Here is a 5,000-nt window from a genome sequence, read left to right on the forward strand (position 1 = left end):
TGTCCAGGAGCACGGATTTTGCCAAAATTCCGTGCTCCTGGACACGGAATTATTTTCCGTGATGGACACACAGAAGTGCTCTCTCTATACTCCCACAGCTCTTGTGCTTTCTGAGGATTTTTCTAATTTCAAATATTTTTTCTAAAAAAAAACATTTCTTACTGACAGGTTAGGGTTAGGGATTGTTTTGGTCTGGGCACAGCTAGTTTTCTTTCATTCATTATATGAATTTGATAGCCTAGCAACCAACTGGAAAAGGTATTTCTCAAAAATATGTCTTTAATGACAGGTTAAGGTTAGGGAATGTTTTGATCAGGGTACAACTTAAATTGCTATAGCATTATTTTGTTTAGGATTAGCATTTGGTATGTATTTTCTAACGATAGAGTTAACACAGTGCTGTGGGAATATAGAAAGCACTTCCGTGTGCCCATCACGGAAAACAATTCCGTATCCAGGAGCACGGAAAACAATTCCGTGTCCAGGAGCACGGAAATTTGGCAAAATCCGTGCTCCTGGACATGGATTTCGTGTCCTTAACATCCGTGTCCAGGAGCACAGAATTTTTGGAGATCAGGCTGTTCTGTCATGTGGTGCCATCCTAACCGGCTGTGAATGATTTGAGTCCTTGGGCACTGTGCCACTTAGCCTGGTTCTCACAGACAGTGCGTGTGTGTATCTCCGGAGCCCCCTGGTGGAGCGGAGCTACACACACTACCGTCTGGTAGCACTGCCATTCACATACTCTTCTCTTGAAGAAAATAAACAGAGCATTTATTGCTTAAATATCAACAGCAGCTCGCATTGATGACACAGGATAGATTATAGACTATATCGACTGTTTAGAGATGAACAGAAAACATTTTTGGAGGAATTTGTTGGTGGTGAGTTGCAATAAATGCACCATTTATTTTCTGACTCGAGAAGAGCATGTTAACAGCAGTGCTACCAGACGGTAGTTTGTGTACACACACGCACCGTCAGTGAGAACCAGGCACTGTGCCGCTAGCCTCGCGAGCCATCCTACGTACTTCCGCCAAAGGATTGGCTCCACTACTGTAGTCTGGCCGTGCTTCTCTGTGGAGTGCCTGGAGCAGTAGAATTTTGATCGCAACGCCCCCCCCCCAGTAAACAGACAATAATCGAATACGCCCCCCACGTGGGGACGAAAGGGGGAGGACGCTCGTGACAATGACGTACACATCTGCGCCAGAGCCATTGGTCTGCGCTATGTTGTTGTTGAGTAACTGACAGCAATTGGGTGAGAGGTGTCCAATAATTTCAAACCATAACAGAGTGCAAACTTCCTGCTTCCTACAATCGCTTCTTATGGGTAATCTGGCCCTGCCTCACACACACATACACACAGTTGCACACGAATGCAGTCTCATGTTCACAGTAGGCCTACATTTACTGTAGCCTATACTGTAGTTCAATGCAATGTGATGTGATTGGTGATCCAGTTAAAGCAAGAAAGATGTTCAGCTTCAACTGGTCTTTATTGGACTACCTAGAATATCATTTATAACATCGTTTTGGGTTTGTTTTACTTCTAGGCAACTTCATGCCACCATCGCTGGTTTATTCCACATCACATGTTATTCCGCATTATAAAACAACACATTCACCCTGTACAATATCGTCACAGTGCAGAGTTTCAAATCATCTTTTTAGCACAGTGTACGCATATGGTGGTAATGTCAGGCATACTGTGTACCGCAACAATCCCATCACATTTCTGACACGTTTGCAATCTTAGTCACGGGGACTGTCCTCATCGCAGCCCAACCCAGCTGTCGAGAGGTTTGAGAGAGAAATCAGCCAGAAATATCCTCTCATGCTGTGTGGTGTGGGCTCTCTGGATTTAATGACTACCTGTCACCACTACAGCCACCAGAGCCTCCATCCATCACCATGCATGGACACTTTAGGGTACCAGGCTTCCATTATTTGTGATTATTTGTCCCTCCCAGATCAGCCCTGCTTCCAGACGCACGCTAGGCAATGTGTCACACTCTCATCCCCATGCAAGGTCACGTTAGGGCACCAGGCTTCATCACCAGACAGACAGGGGCATTTTGGGGCATCATGTTTTCATCAGAGTACAGGGCCATGTTAGGGTGCTATGCTCTCATTTCCACTCCATCTCAAGCAGCCCCTCTACTGCATGGTCGAGTGTCCTCAAATAATCTCCTTAGTTCTGGAAGCGCCATTCTCTATTCTCTTTCCCACCTTCCTGAGTGATTGCCCTCCCCTCCCCTTCTCTGCGATCCCTTCCTCTCCTCTCCTCTCCTCTCCTCTCTCCTCTCCTCTCCTCTCCTTTCCTCTCCTCTCCTCTCCTCTCCTCTCCTCTCCTCTTCTCATGCGTCTTCTCTTTTGTCCTCCTCTCCTCTCCTCTGAATGCGTTCCCATCTCCTCTCCTCTCCTCTCCTCTCCTCTCCTCTCCTCTCCTCTCCTCTCCTCTCCTCTCCTCTCCTCTCCTCTCCTCTCCTCTCCTCTCCTCTCTCTTCTCCTCTCCTCTCCTCTCCTCTCCTCTCTTCTCCTCTCCTCTCCTCTCCTCTCCTCTCTTCTCTTCTCTTCTTCTCATGTGTCTTCTCTTTTGCACTCCTCTCCTATCCTCTATGTACGGTCCTCTCATCTCCACTCTTCTCCTCTCCAGTCCTCTCCTCTGTTCTCCTCTTCTCATGTGTCTTCTCTTTTACCCTCCTCTCCTCTCCTCTCCTCCGTCTACGCTCCCCTGTGTGCTAATTTAACCGGCTCTAATTCCAGAGGCACAATGAGTCCCAGGGGAGGACCTCTGCTGCTAACTGTCTGGCAGCCAACTCATCCAGGCTCTTGCCCATGAAACAAACCTCTGCTACCCTTCAAGAACCAGAAGAGGAAGAAGTAGAACCCCATGTAGGAATAGAGAAGAAAGAAAGAAAGAAAGAAAGAAAGAAAGAAAGAAAGAAAGAAAGAAAGAAAGAAAGAAAGAAAGAAAGAAAGAAAGAAAGAAAACAGAACAGACCAGAACAAACTAATACCCCAAGGCTTGGCTCTTTTTCCTTTTCTTCTCTGCCTGGTTCTTCTTAATTTCATTAAGCGGCCTGTTAGAGGAACAGGTTTTCTCTGCCACAATGGCGTTTAATCAAAAAACCCCATTTAACCCTCTAACCTTGTCCCCCCCACCATCCTCTCTCTCTCTCTCTCTCTCTCTCTCTCTCTCTCTCTCTCTCTCTCTCTCTCTCTCTCTCTCTCTGCCCTTACCTAAGAAGACTCCGCCAAGCTAGTTGGCAACAGAAACCAGGCAGTTGGGCAATAAACAAAACAACAGCAGTGACTAATAAAAATCCACACATATTCATCCTGAATCCGAAGCAACAGGTTCTGGAAGCGAACAACAGTTCCAACATTTGTTGCCAAAAAAGAGGAGAAAAAGAGGGGCAAAATGAAATAATAAAACAGACGGGTATTGTGTGTATGACATGATTTCCAGGAAGCCAGGACCCTGCATCTGTTCATCTCTCCCTGTGCCAGGCACACACAGACAGAAGTTTACCAAGGTCCTCTTACGGTGGATACACACAGAGATATTCGCATTCGCTTAACGTGTCTGGGAGCATCGCGAGTCCGAGAGGTTTGCGGGCTGCCTTTCACACTGCACAGTCAGCATCCAGGTTCTATCCGAGGGGGGCAGCCATTCATTTTCAATGGAAGTCGCTCATTGCACGTGGACGTCCGCGCAGGAAAATAGACTTGAGTACTATTTTCAAGGAGCATCGCAGACATGTCTGGTCTGCCACTCGCGGGGCCGGACATGCGCCGTGCTTACACCGCACTCCTGTGTGCAAGGCATGATCTGTTTTCATGTATTCTAACCGTTTCGTACAGATAACGGATACAAGTGGAACGTCTAGCGCTTGCGGTGTGTAAGCATCGTTATCTGCTCTGCATTAAGGGAGCTGAGGGAGGCAAATCTGGGCTGCGGGTGAAGATCTGGCTCTGTGGTACTGGATGCCTGGAGAATGGGGGGGTGTCAAGGTGACAGCAGACTGGCCTTTGTAGGCTCCAAAAACAGGCCACTGTGACAGTGGGACTGTCATCATGTCATTGCAAATGTGTAAGGACTAGCTCTGTAGTTTAACAGGTTGTCATTCGACCGAGGTCCTCTAGCCGTCTAGAGCAGGGGTCCCCAACCTTTCTGGGTATGAGGGCTACTGAGGGCTACTCGAGGGCTACCAACGGCTACTTGAGAGCTACTTGTTTATTCAAAATCCTCGACTGATGTCTTGACATAATTCCCAAATCACACCATGATTGAATGATAATTTGCTTGTAGGTTATAAAGAAATAATCTCATATTTAAACGAAGAAAAACATTAACTGTGACTAAAATCTTGTAGTCATCACTGTTTACTAACATCCTTGGTGGGCACATCAGAAGCTCCTGGAGGGCTACCTGGCGCATGCGGGCACAACGTTGGTGACGCCTGGTCTAGAGGGAAGCGAGGTAATCGCCCATCCTAATGCCTATGTTGGCTGTTGGCTACTGTCTTGAGGACCTTCATCGGTAAGGTATATAGTACAGGCTTACAATTCCACCAATTCCGCGAATTCCACCTTTCATCAGGGGTGATTTTACTAAATCACAGGTCGACAGCCAATGAGCTGTTCCCATGGAGATGGCGAACCGAAGTCTTACGAATAAGAACCGAGCCTACCCCTGGGCCTGCAACCGTAGCACTGAACTCTACACAGTATCACGTTCACCATCTCAATTTTCAACAGGAGACAGTGCAAAGGCTTACATAAAGCTTATTGGTTTGCAACACTACTGTGATAAGCGTCCTTATAGATTAGGATTTTACACAGCATCTAGCTAAGCTACTGTGTACTGTGGGTCTTCATACTGTAGGTTACTGGCCTTCAAATTCCCACCATGTACTTCTGAAGCCATTACACCCAAATGCCATCCCTACTAACATCCAAATTCTCTTCAGCAGACAGTTCAATATTTGCAT

The 5,000-nt window shown here is 46.9% G+C and overlaps 1 protein-coding gene across 1 annotated transcript in view; it reads right to left on the bottom strand.

Moving 5' to 3' along the window:
• Positions 1-5,000, bottom strand: part of pcdh15b (protocadherin-related 15b) — a 225,974-nt gene that overhangs the window by 18,252 nt on the left and 202,722 nt on the right. The window lies entirely within an intron of this gene.

The sequence above is a fragment of the Engraulis encrasicolus genome, chromosome 17 (assembly GCF_034702125.1).
Source record: "Engraulis encrasicolus isolate BLACKSEA-1 chromosome 17, IST_EnEncr_1.0, whole genome shotgun sequence".
NCBI lineage: Eukaryota > Metazoa > Chordata > Actinopteri > Clupeiformes > Engraulidae > Engraulis > Engraulis encrasicolus.